This window comes from Crocodylus siamensis, chromosome 1, assembly GCF_052110815.1.
Source record: "Crocodylus siamensis isolate JL-2025a chromosome 1, ASM5211081v1, whole genome shotgun sequence".
Classification (NCBI taxonomy): Eukaryota; Metazoa; Chordata; order Crocodylia; family Crocodylidae; genus Crocodylus; species Crocodylus siamensis.
In genome coordinates, this window is record NC_143395.1 from 137,344,859 (window position 1) to 137,359,025 (window position 14,167).

A 14,167-nucleotide genomic window follows, 5' to 3' on the forward strand; every position below is an offset into this window, starting at 1 on the left:
CCATCAAGGATGGCCTCCTTAATAAACTTGATGGTCTTGCTCTTCTACCTAATGAGTGAGCGACAAACCACAGTTGGGAATCCCAGCAGAGAGACAAAGGACTGAGGAAGAAATGGAACCTGAATGACTTTCTTAGAGGTAGTCCCTCCAGAACAGATCCAAAGCGTATGGGAAGACAAGCTAACTTGAGTACTGTCCACGTTGTACCGTGACTCTAGGCTTCAGGGATATTTCATGAATACTACATTGGGATATTGATCTATATCTTTAAAGGGCATAAAGGCCAGTAGGAAGTCACCTGTTATTTTTATGGCCTCCCTTCATAGACCAGCACCACACAGGTATATACATACTTGCATCACCACCCCACACTAATTAAAAAACAAAAATCAGTGCCCTGAGAGCATAGGTGGTGGGAAGGATCGGGGGGCTACCGGGACTCAGCCCCCCTGCAAAGCAGGCTGGCAGGTATGGCTGCAGGACAGGCCAGCCACAAGCTGCTGCAGCAGAGGGGAGGGGCACGTGCACTCACATACAATGTGCAGCCAGGATTGCAGCCCCCGTGTGTGGCTGCCCAGCATGGCAGATAAGTTTCAATCAGCTTTCTTTGTCACTGGGCTTAATAGGGGCCAGATCAAACCCCCCATGGTGCAGGAGGGAGTGGAGCAGGAGTGAATCATTCACACCTGGCTCTGCCCCACTTCCTCCTGCACTGTGGGGACTGTCCCACAACCCAGCCCAGCCAGGGCCCTGTTCACCATGAATGGGGCCCCAGCCAGGCTGGGTCGTGGGACAGTCAGAGCCTGGCAGCTTGTCCAGGGGCACAGGGGGGGCTCCTGCCACTGCACGCACCCCAGGAGGGCATGGGGGGGGGCATGCGTCCTGGATCTGCACACAGGGTGAGGATGAGCTGCTGATGTGGGGTGGACTCTGCTCTGCTTCTGCATCTTACCACCACTGCTTTGAGAGCGGCGTGTGTCCAATGCCATGTGCATCCCACCGCTGGCAACCTGTCCTCACCCTGCGTGCAGATCTGGGGCACACGCCCCCCATGCCCTTCTGGGGTGTGTGCAGCAGTGGGAGCCTCCATCCACTGCCTGGACCATGAACAGCGTGTGCCCCTGGTAGCTGGGGGGGCATGGCAGCAGCAGGAGCGCAGCAGCAGCAGGAGTGGTGGGAGTGCAGCGGCAGTAAGTGAGGGAGCTCTCGCAGACGCAGCTGGCACTGTCAGCAGTGGTGGGGAGGGGGGTAGTGAGCACCAACCAAGGGTTGGCGACCTCCCCCCAGCTCCTACTGGCAGCAGCACCGGTGGCCAGAAGGGATTGAGGACTGCCTGCAGACACCACTGATGGTGTCGGCGGCGGGGTGGCAAGTGACGACCACCTGCAGGTGTCGCCAACATTGTCGGCGGTGCCTGTTTCTAAGGGGTGCATCACCATGCTCGGGGTGCACATGCACCCACATGCACCCCCTATGCATTGCCTCTACCCTGGATGAGCTACTCACGGCTCCATCCCACACCCTGCCCTGGCTGTGCAGGGCCTGCCTTGGCCCCAGCCCCACTCCCTCCCTCACTGCTGTGGGGGTGGGGGGACAGACTGGGGCTCCAGCAGTGAGGGAGGGAGTGGGGCACAGGCAGGAGCAGGGGCTGGGGTGAGTGGAGCCCTGGCTGGGGTGGATGGTAGAACAAGCAGAGGCCCAGGAGGCATATGCCCTCCCAGTCTGTGCACAGGGTAGAGATGGTTGCTGCTGCGTGTTGTGCTTTGCTTCCTGCTGCAGCTGCCCCAGGAGTGACTACTGCTGCTGGGCTGCACTGTGACCCCTGGCCCCTGGTGGCAGGATGCACGTGGCATCACATGGTTTTCAGGGCAGCAGGGCTCAAAGCCCAGTGCGCAGTGGCAGCTGCCTCCACCCCATGCACAGATCAGGGGGGCATGTGCCTCCCAGGCCTCTGCTTATGACACTACCCGGCCTGGCCATGGCCCCACTCACCCCAGCTCCTCCTCCTGCTTGTCCCCTTCTCCCTTCCTCACTGCTGGGGACCCACGATCTGCCCTCCCCCTGCAGCAGTGAGGGAGGGAAAGGGGCTGGGGCTGGGGCAGGCCCTGCATAGCCAGGGCAGGGCATGGAATGGCGCTGTGAGTGGCTCATCCCGGGGGTACCCGGGGTAGAGGGCGGTGGCTCTCACTGCTACATGCACCCCAGGAGGGCATGGGGGGACACATGCCCCAGATCTACATGTGGGGTGAGGATAGGCTGCCCATGACCTTTTCCCCTCCCTGCGTCCCTTCCCACACAGACGGGGGGGGGAGGCGCATGTGCATAAGCTCAGCCCCCACAAAAATAATTTTTGCTCCCTCTGCCTATGCCTGAGGGAGGGCCCTGTGCTCCACAAGAAGACACCATAGGCAGCCACAAACTTTCTCCTTTTCCTTGCCAGCATCATGTTCTTTGTGCATGTGTTAGGATACAGCCTTTAATGACATCATTGAAAACTATCTTTTCCACAGAAACCGAGCTTAATTTAGTGCAGAGGATGAACCTGGTCTTGACATGAGTCATGGAAGAGGATGGTTGTCTGTAGGACCCATGTATTGCCTTATTGCAGGAGTTGGAGTGTGTGTAGTGAATGAGGCAGGGCTTTTCAGGAAGAGATGGTCTCATTGTTAAAGCAGCATTGGAGAAATGGATCCTGTCCCTGCTGCTGCCACAGTGTAGCCATGTGATGCTGGATGAGTCATGTAAGTCAGACTTTTCACAAGTGCATTTTTCATTATTTGGGTGCTGAGAGATAGCTAAAACCAGAATTTCAAACAACTGCACCTGAAATCCACTGGAGCTGCACTTAAACCATATGCCAGGGGCTCTGGGGAAAAAAGATCATGAGCTAACTGCCAGACAGTGGGCACCCAAAATCAGGGTGTCCTGATTTTTAAAATATTGGCTTTAATCTCCCTCTGTGTCACCATCCCAGCTGTGAATTCAAGATAATAATACCATCACATCTCACAGGGATGTTGTAAAGATGGGTTCACTACTAGTTGTGAAGTGTTTAGGTACTGCAGCAACAGCACCATGGAAACATGAGCCAGATGAAATGACTAATTTTGTGTTTGGTGCAGCGTTTGGATGATGTGCAATAAAGAAAACCTGGGTGAGGGGAGTAGACAGAAACACTGGGTAACTGTTTACCAAACGACACTGAGGATCTGTGGAAAAAATAGCCCGTGAGCAAGTAATTAAAGGCTGTAGCAAAGGGATGGTGCATAAAGGAGTCAAATTAAAGGTGTCCAGGCAACCTGAATTAGGGCATTTCTTAACTTTTAAAGTGCTTGGCTTTGCAACCAGAATATTCATTTAAGGCCTTTATTTACTGGTAACATGATATTTTAAAATAAAATTGCCCTACTTGGTTCTTACAATGGATTTTTAATAGATGTAAGCAAAGTCAAATGAAAGCATTTTTAGTTCAAATAACTCAGAGAAAATAGAACAGTTTCATCATAGCAGCACAGTAACTAATTAGGCATAAATTTGATACCTGCATGATGCAGGTATCAAATTTATGCTCAAGTTGGCATAAGTCACCATATTTACTGTTCAATACAGGCATGAATGTGTAGATGCATGCTCATACTGCACAGTAATTTCAGAGTTAAATCCTACCCTTGAATTGACTGGCTTCCAATAGCTGTGCACTAACACACGTGTAGATGGCTTACTGCTCAGTAACACTGTGTGCATGGACTGACTTGGGACTAACTTAAGTTCCAAGTCAGACCACACACAGAGTTAATGTGCTTTAATGCCTGCATGTGTAAATGCTGGCCTGTTCCCACTTACTGTGCAGTAATGTACTGCTCAGTAAATTGAAGCCACCATAAATGCATGTATAGACATGCCCCAAACTGAGTATCTTACAGCACAAACAGGAATAGTTTATGCTGCATACTTAACCAGAGAAACAGAATAGGTTTCTTATTTGAGCCCCTGGGAACTGAGGGTGGGGAGTGAGTTTGTAAAATCTGGCAAAATGTTTTTATGAGCCTAAATATGGTCCTAGAAATCTAATATAAGGCACCCAAGATTTTAAATTTAAGCTGTGAAGACCCGATGTTGCACATTATGTAGTTTGTTACATTTATGCTTATCTGTACTTTGGGCAAAAATTGGACTGTACATTTAGTGCCTATCGGGCGCATCTACACATTCATTAATGTGCCATAGTTACTGCACATTAAGTTTAGCACTTGGTTAACCATGTACTAAGTCAATACACAGTAACACGCTACTGTGCAGTAGCACCAGTGCACAGCTTTTTAGCGACGCTTACTGTGCAGTAGTCTAATACCACTGTGCAGTACTGTATTAGCTTTTTGCCCAGCACAGTATTGTACGGTGTTATTAGGCTACTGTGCAGTTAGTGTCTTGTGTAGACATACCCAACATGTACAAGAAAGAGCTTTCTGATGGTTAAATGATAGGCCTGGGAATCAAGATTTGTTCCCTGCCCCGGCTGACAATTGTTTGCTATGTGATTTTGGGCATGTTATTTATTCCCGGGTAGGATTACTCTGGGACTGTAGGAGCTGTGAGTTTTAATTCACATCTGTAAAGTACTTTTGATTTTCATATGAAACTTTTTTAGACCTTTCTTATGCTGTGAGCTCCTTGGGGCTGGAGCTCCATTTTGGTCTCTCTTCTGTGCAGGGCTTGGGATGCATTCAGCTCTCTGTTAACTACTACATTTACTGACAAGTACTGCATGAGACCTGATGTGCTCTCCCACTGCAAGAGCAACATCATCCCTGATGGCCAAGCAGTTCAGCAACACTGTCCATGTCAGGAAGACAGAGTACCTCATCAGTCACACCTGCAGTAATCCCCCAGATAACAAACTCCACCCTACTTTAGAAACTGAGCTTCTTGATTGGCTCCTGGGGGTCCTGCCAATCCATTTTGTACCAGCTAGGGTCATGGGTTTCCAGGCCACTCAACAGTTCTGACTTAGCCTGTTGTGGCAAACTTTCTGATTCTCAAGTTCTCTGGTTTTCCTGGTTCCTGACCCTGATTTTTGGACTTTCCTCAGACTTTGTCTTTGGATTTCCCCTACAAATCTGTGTTCTGGACCACTGGCTTGCTCTGTGTTTGGACTTCTACCTGTTGGTTCCCCCCTGGACTTGGTAGCTCAGCCTCTGACATCAATGTCTGTTATAGATGCAGCTCCAGTTTCCCCCTCCAAATCTGGTAGTTAGCCCTTGGACCTTCATTCCTCCCTCAGAGAAACAATTCCTGTACTAGACTGCTCACAACCTGTTCCCTGAACAGTTCAATCAATCCTAGATTATCAGTGTGGGATTTTGTTAGTCTCCACAGCTGGCAGATAGTGTCAGGCAAAGGAAGGAATGATGAGAACTCTTCCCTGCCATCTCTTCTGTGGGAAGGTTGGTAGAAGGCTCCCAGATGGCAGGTCCCAGGCTAACATACTTATCTAATCACTTTTCCCTCCTTTGCTTGTGCTAACCTCAGCAGTCCAGGTAAGTGGATTGGCAAATGCTTAATTTCAGCAAAGGCTACCTTGTATCCTTTCTTGTTTCAAAAGGCAAACTTCTTATTCTGTCCCCATTCACATAGGATGGATAATATATGCTCTTTTTAAATACAGAACAGAAATATCCTTTCAAAGGTTTTGGCCTTTCCTACATTGCTATTTACAGTTTTACCATCTGTGTCTAGCAATGATTATGTATGTGACCCAGTTTTTTTGGGTTTTTTTGTTCCTAACATGCTTAGAAATGATCGCTTATTGTCTTTATCATCATGTCTTATCACCTTTTTGCCAGGAGTGGCTTTTCACTCCCTACAACTCTTTTTCCATGTCCGTAGAACTAGAGTCCTGCAGCCCAGTGCTGCAGCCAGGAAGCAGAGCAGCAGCAGCGGCAGGCAGGTAAGCAGGGAAATGGCTGTGGAAGAGGAAATTGTTGAGGAAATCTAGTACAGGAATTGTTTCTCTGAGGGAGGAATGAAGGTCCAAGGGCTAACTACCAGATTTGGAGGGGGAAACCAGAAACAAGGGGAAGGGGCAGCAAGCAGGCACGTGGAGCACAGCAACAGCTGGGCAGAAGTGCACGGCCTGCACCATTACATTGGTGGGGTGCAACCTGGCAGGGCCTCTGAAGAGTTGGGCTGAGCTGCACCAGTAGGGAAAGGGGGGAGCCAGCCCAGCTCCAGAGCCCCTGCAAGCCCAAGCCCTGTGTTCCTGCCACCCTGCCCTGGGCCCCCACTGGCACTGGTCCCAGTGCACTGGCAAGAGCCCTTCACTCCTGCCCAGATGTTGCTGTGCTCCCACAAGCCCACTTGCTGCCCCTTCCCATTGCCTTCTGCAGCCATTTCCACACTGCCCACTCCTGCCTGACTGCCAGCTGGCAGGCTGGCCTCTCCAGCACCATGTGCACTGCTGGGACAACAGAAGCCAGCCTGGCGCAGACCTAAGAACTGGGATGATTGCCTGCAGTCCTCCCCTTCTTCCCTCCCCGCTACTTCTTATCTGAATTACCCTCCAGTACAGGGAGGCAGAAACAGGCCCAGGGTCCCAGGCCAGAGGCTTCTGGCTGGGGGGCGTGGCTGCGGGTGGGGGTGATGTGGGCCGGCCTTGCTGCTGTGGCTGCTTCTGCTTAGTCCTGCCATTGGCTCCCACTGGGTCCTACTGCTGCTGGGTCCTGTCATCTTTGACAGGCTGCCAGGGGCAGATAAATATTCATTTTCTAAAGTTTTTAGGGGCCCTGTAGGCTGGATAGAATGGGCTGGTAGGCCACATCTGGCCTGCACGCTGTATTTTGCCTGCCCCTGGTCTATTGCTTAACTGAGAGAGAGAAAAAGAGAGAGAGGCTTTTGTAGCATGTAGAATGCCTAAATATACTCATGGTCTCTTCCAAATGCCTATAGTTTCCTGAATGATAGAATGAGAATTATTGGGGCATAAGTGGCTGTAAAGCAGGCTCCTTACCTTGCTTAATAACGTCGTAGATCTGTTTGTTTACAGTCATTTTTATGAGGGCTCTTCCATTCTCATATGCTAACATATATTTTGGTCAGAGGGAGAAACATCAAAAAAGAACCCCAGAAAATCCAATTGAACATCAGTGCATGGTATAATCAATATGGGCACTATAACCTAAGAATAGTACATAATACTTTATATGTATAGTACACCCTTCATACAGAAAAATCTAAAAGAGCTTTGAGATCATTTGAAATTATTGATAGAGAGCTATAAGTTATTGACCTTCTTTCAATGGATAAGACCATAAATACAGTGGAAAAGAAACAGACAAGGAACAATGACACTTTCTGCAACATAATTTACACTGTAACTGCAGCAGCATTTCTACTCAGGCAACGCTTAGGGAGTCAATTGACTCATTATAATCTACCTGATCCCTTCCAAACTCTTCATTCCAAAGGAGTTCATGGTCCTTTCTTCTTTTTAATAGTCCTGATGTTCCACCAATCAAGCTCTCTCTCTGCAGATTGTTTAACTCGTTCCAATAGGCTATTTTTGTTTTTGCTTCTTAAACTGAAGAATACAGCCCTGGGCCCCTAGCATATTAGTAATGCTTCTAGCTTATTTTTAACTGGAGAAAAATATGTGTTGTTTTATATGGGATGATGCATCTCACCATCTGTACTCCTCTTCTCAAAATCCTACGATCTGCCCATGGAAGTCTTGTACCCTTAGGATTGCAAGTGGGGGAATCTGGAAGTGTTTTGATTCCAATGCGGGGTTAAGCTACCAAAGAAATTTTTCATTTTTTAAATTTTGCAAAGGCAGTTTTATTTTCATGGAGATATGTGATGACTTTCCAGCTGTATAGGCTCAAAATAACAAATGGTTTTAAAAAAGCAACACAGGCTTTCATAATCATACTTTACTTTCTGCAGTTCTCCAGCAATTTAGTGGGTAAACAGGACCAAGTTGTTTTAAAAAAGTGCTTTTTCACAGGCACTAAATCTCATTTTTCAGCTTATGGCCAAAAAAGTGGGCTTTGTTTATCAAAACTATAAATACTCATAGCAGAAACATCGTTATGGCATAGGACAAAAAAGAAATGCCCTTGTTGAATTAAATGCAACTGGTACCAACATGTGATCAAAATAGTAAATTATATCTTTAATTTCTTCCATTTTCAGTAACCCAGAATAGCATTACTAGCAGAGGGAAAAGATGACTTTTATACAGAAAATGGTTTTAATCATGTTTCACTTTTGTCCCTTTAAAAAAATACTTAATACGTAAAAAAGGCATACTGAAGACTTACTAATAATAAAACATTCTACATTACTGGGGTAATGTAATAGGTCAGGTATGAAATGTCTCTGGTAGATGTTTCAGATTCTCATTTAAAGTCATGCTTGCAAAGTGAAGTTATATTTGGTAAATTATCAGCTTTGCTACAGTCCTTCATGTTTTGTGGCAATACTTTGCACTTCTTTATTTCCTTTCATCTGAAGCTCTCAAAACACTTCAAAGACATTCAGATTTTTTTTTTCCCAAAAGCCCTTCCACAGGAACATTCTGCCTTCATAAATTCCCACTTAGTTTCAATTGAATTTAGCATAGCCTGTGAATAGAGATTATATTATCCATCCATCTTCCTGTTAATACATGATTATCCCCCATGGTTTGCTTCCTATTGTTTGAACCAATCTGATTTACAACGCTTTAGGCTAGGTTATCCCAAGGTTTAATATCACTTCACTCTCAAAAAAGCTTTCCTGGTCTATTAGACTTGATCCCTGTAGCTTTTGTGCAAAGTTTAAGGTTCTCCTAGCACTACAATGAAACTATAGTTAAGTACACTGTAGTCCTCCTGGCACTACACTGTGGGCACATCTACATGTGTAATTATCACAGCTGAATAAACTCTGTTATATTTCTTGCTGGAGTTTATCCTTAGGTGCAGCATTTATGTGTGTGTCTGGGACTGCAGCATATTGAGCTGTGGTGGCAGAGTCCTGGGTGGCAGAGTCCCAGCTGGCAGGGAGTCTAGGGGGAGAGCCTGCCAGCCTGGAACTGCTTCACCCCAGCTCAGGGCACTGCAGAGGGGCTGGTTGGGGCATGAGGGTGCTACAATGTAGGGCTAGCTGGCAGGCAGCCCCTGCACTGTGGCACCCTTGTGCCCCAGCCAGCCCCAGTCATCATCTACATGTGAATTGTACTAAATAACTCCATTGTAGAATAGTACTTGCGTTGGGCAGCACTAGCCTACGGTGGAGTTAATTGGTTTACTCTGACCTAATAGTACCTCACACATAGATGATGAAGTTCTACTGGGGGCGCTAATTAGTCAACTCTGCATTAAAACATACATGTAGATGGATGCACCCTGTAGTGGTTACCAGGGATCCTGGTTTTCTCTGTTTGAAAACTGGAAATTCTAAAATTGGAAATTCCAAAGCTGCATTTTTCTGCAATTAAAATGAAACCCCACTATATATATAGGTATCAGTTGAACACAATGCTTTATTGATATTTTTACCATTTTAAAGCAATTTGGAAGCTTGCCAGTGCCTCAGTCAGTATAATAAAATACATTTACAATTCCTATAAGTTTTGTGTCTCTTATGGGTTTACAGGATACAGAGAAGTCCCACACGATATATTAGTTCAAATCAGTATGCTGGTGGGGTGAGGTTGAGCCCTGTTTGTTTTCACAATGATCACGATTTTTATTCCTTTAATATGTTTATTAAAACTCCTTACTACACATATAAAACTGCTTAGCTTTAAGAAATACCACAAACATTAAAAACACAATAACTACATATATTAGAAACAATGCTCCAAACGCACTTCCTTCCCAAACAATGCTATAAGGATTATAGATACAATCCTAGAATTATACTTACAATCCTAGAATTCAGAGAAACCAAATCCCCAGGGATACTTTCATTCTTTAGTTATGGTTTTAGGGTTGGTCTCAGCAGTGATAGGAACAAGTCCCCTTCCTTCAGACCCACTCGAGCGCCCCATGGCTTCAGTGTGAACGGGAGTTTTTGTTCCCGGAGAGGGTGGTTCAGGTGAGCAGTCTGACCTGGCCTACACTTGTGATTCTTCCTTCAGTGTTCTGCAAGTGAGGCTACCTCCAAACTGGGACTGTAGATTACAGGTTATATACTGGGTGAGTTGCCGTCATGGGCCCCTCCTGTCACTACTCCCAAACTGGGCTCAGATCTTACTCAACAGATTTTTACTGCGTGGTCAGTTTGTCTTCTGCAACAGAATCTGTCCACTGACTGTTCAGTTTATCATAAATACTTGCTTTTTGGGAAATTTTCCACAACGCTGTAGAGACCCATCTTTCCCAACCCCCTTTCAAAAGCTTCTAGGATTTGATCTCTTGAAATGTTTGCTTAAGGGTCGTTTTTCTTGTTCCTAGGTTAACATGTTAAAGGTCTCTGAAGATAAGATTGAGAACCTAAGACTTTTAAACAAACTTGTTGCAGGGCCAGGCAAAGCAAGCAATGGCCTAGATAAGAAGATGAACCTTGCCTTTGTGTCTAAACTGGCTAATGGGCAGTTATTACAAGAATTCAAACAATTACATTCAATATGACATTTTGGTGTTTGATTTTGGGTTTTTTATCACAGGAAATCAGAGCTCCCCCTGTCCCCTTCACTCACCAGGATGTGGGTCCGGCTGTGGCTGTCCCTCCCCCACCCCACATTTCTTTGTGGTGCTGAGCAGCACTGATGTGCCAGTGCCCTGTCCATGCCATTGCCCCTCATTCCCAAGCCACAGCCTGCCAGCCCTGCCAGTGCCCCTCACTCCTGCCCCAGAGCCCCCTGGCCCTGCTTTTGCCCTTCACTTCCCACCCACAGCCCCCTGGCTCTGCTGCTACCCCTCACTCCTCACTCACAGCCCTCCCACCCCACCCCCAGCCCTGCCAGAGGGGGCCGTCAGCTGCCAGGGCTATGGGGCCAGGCAGAGATGACCCAAGCAGGGTGCAGAGCCCCACCCCAAGGAAGCCGGTGGTGGATTTGGTCATGGCGGGGTGGGTGAGGTGTGTGCGGCTGGATGTGAAGCTGGTGGCAGTATGGAGTTGCCACGCCACTGCACTCGGCTCTGTGGGGCCCCCCAAAGCAAGGGGCCTGGGGCAGTTGCCCCGATTTGCCCCTCCCCTAAGGATGGCCCTGGGGCCTAGGACCTGGGTCTGCAGCCCCCTGCCCCCGCAGCAGTGCCCAGGCCCTGGTTGTCCCCTGTGGGAGGCAGCAGCTGCTGTGGCCAGAGTGGAGAGTAGAGCCCAGCTCCCCCTCCCACATGGGCGGCACAGATGGAGCAGAGCCCGTGGAGGGGGGCAGATGTTGGCTGGCGGTTTTGGCCTTGGGTCTCCCTGCCCTACTGCTCTCCCCCACGAGGGCCTCTGTGGCCCAGCAGGTGGGGCCCGGTATGGCAGGGCAGAGCACGGGGGAGTGGGGAGGCTCGGTGCCACTGCTGGGAGACCCGCGCTGCCATGGCAAAGCACCCCCTACTCACCCAGCAGCAGCAGGGGGCACTCTTCAGTGCTGCCACCCTTGCTGCTGCTGGGTGGGCGAGGGTGCCTTGCCATGATGGTGTGGGGCTCCTGACAGTGGCACTGAGCCTCCCCACCTTGCTCTGCCATGCCCCACTGGCTTCTGCCCACTGGCCCATGGAGGCCGGTAGAGGGCAGCAGGGAGGGAAACCCCAAGCCTGCAGCCACCAGCCTGCATCCACCCCCACCCTGTGCGCAGATCTGGGGGGGCACATGCTCCCTACGCCACCCCCTGGAGTGCATGCAGCAGCTGGGAGCTGCACCCCTCAGATGAGCCCCTCATGGCTACATCCTGCTCCCTGCCTGCGCCAGTCCCAGGCCCCAAGACCCACACACCACCCTGGCTGACTAGCACCCCCAACCCTAGTCCCACCCTGGCCTAGCTTCCTTCCTCACTATGGGGGCCTCAATCCACCACCTCCGTCCTGACTTACCTGCGGGGAGCTGCTCTCATGGTACCTGCCTGGCTGTCACATGCATGTGTGCATGCACACATGCACATGGCAGCCCCTGCCTGATTGCCCTCCTCCTGCTCTCCCCAGCCCCTTGCAGCCTGGAGCTCTGCCAGCCTGCAAGGGGAAACCCACCGTTTCCCACATTTTTCTCCTTTAAAGGAGAAAATCTGTGGGTTTCTTCTTAAAAGAGAAAATCTGCATTTTTTCCCTCAAAATAATAACATTAATGTTTTTACGCATTTTCCCGTGGTGAATGGAAAACTCGGATCTCTGGTGACTACAGTTTTCCTGTTTCCTTTCTTCAGCCTAAACTTCAGGCAGAGTTGTTGTTGAGTAAGACTGCCATATGCTGGAATGAAGACTAACTATCTGCCATCATTGCTGGCCTAGCAGATAAGTACTAGCAGCCTTGTGCCGGCAAAGTGGCTACACATTGAGGCATTCTGTGATTCAGCCATATTTATAGTAACAACTTCATGGCATCGGCTGGATCTTTCCATATCGTGCCAGCATGGCTGAAAGATAAGACATAAGAGCTGAGAGGCTAGGAATGGAGCATCACCTTGTGAGAGACTTGAGCAGCACCAGCAAGGCCAGTCACACAATTCTGCTCATAACACCAAATGCAGAATCTCTGGTCTTGGTGGTGTTGACAAGTGTAGCAATGATGAAATGTCCTGTAACTGTGCAGTAAGTGATGTTTTATCCTACCATGACAGACTCATGCATGGCAGTTTCATGACTCCATGCACTGAGAATCATACAGAAATTGTCAACATGCTAATGTTGGCAAGATACAGCACAATGAGCCACAGATATGTTAATGCAGGAGAAAAGGTAGGTGAATGATGGCCAGGCAACAGATAAGTCAGGAAACTGCATGGAGGAGTTTGTCCTGGGAGGTCTAGGGAGAGACCTATGGACACAAGGCAAAGAAAGTGCTGAGGTTTTGTGCATTGGGAAGGCAAAGCAAGCATGGGTGGGCCTGATCTAACCAGCTTGTGGGGGTCAGAAGATGACTAATGAGAGATGGGGAGAGGAGGAAAGGGATACAGAAAGAGGGGGAAGTGGTGGGTTCTTTGCTAGTGCAAGCTGACCTGCTGGAACCAGCCAGCAGGAGACAGCTAAGCTCCCCCTCACTAGCCGAGTTGGGAGTATTCATCAGATGCTTGTAACTATAATTATTGCATGGGGGGGTCGTTAAGGAGTATTGTAATACTGCTCCCTAATGCATAGTGAGTGCTTTGTTATAGTGGTTCAAAGCCTCTGTTTAAGGTAACAGTGTAACTGCTGTCAGCCTTTGGATTTTGCCAAGGCCTTTTAGCTGATTTCCTGTCATAGTCAGTGAAGTTCCAGCAAGAAGTTAACAGGCCCATTTATAACTGGCATCAATTGTGTCCAAGCTGTCATGGGCGACTGGTGCCTCCCAAGTCTGGGGGTGGGGGCAGCTGCAGAAGTTGGCGCTGGTGTTGGGGATGGGGCTGGTGAGCAGCCGCAGAAGCCGCTGCCCTCCCCTACAAGCCTATGTAAGCTGTTGTTTTTTGGTCCATCCCTTCTTTAAGAATGGTCATCTTAAGGGCTGCCTGTATATGTGTACAATATTGAGCTAAGCTTGCTCTGGAGTATATGGCCTGATTCCTAAGTTTGTAGGTCTGGCAAGGCTAGCTGGGCATCACAGCAGAAGTCCTTTGTGCAGTTTTGATCAAATGGCTCCTTTGGCTCTCTTTGGCAAAAGGACAAGGCAGGCTGACTTCAGGAAAGCCAGGGAAAAGCAAACCCTGGTGGTTTTTGGAGGTGGTTTTCCTCCTGCTGCCAACAGCCTTGTCCAACAGGGCTCAGGGGCCTTAATTCTGTGGCATGTTGTGTTCCTCCCTGGCCATGCCCCACAGCTTCCAGTAGCCTGGCAAGTCAAATCTTTGATACCCCTGCATTCAAGGGCTAGCTGATCCTCCTGCCAATGGTTCTCTTCTACTCTCATCAGCTTCTTACAGTTTGCCCATCACCCTAGTCTGCAAGCTGTGTCAGTACTGCCCACTTCAAACAGGGCACTAGTGAGACATGATATAAACAGTATTGCAGTAGTATTGCTCTCGGTGGTAAAGCCAGGCACTACTGTCTGGGTAATTTTATGGGTTAAT

The 14,167-nt window shown here is 48.6% G+C and overlaps 1 long non-coding RNA gene across 1 annotated transcript in view; it reads right to left on the reverse strand.

Annotated features, from left to right (window-relative positions):
- LOC149873390 (uncharacterized) overlaps window positions 1-14,167 on the reverse strand; it is a 31,457-nt gene that overhangs the window by 15,501 nt on the left and 1,789 nt on the right. The gene's annotated exons all lie outside the window — the stretch shown is intronic.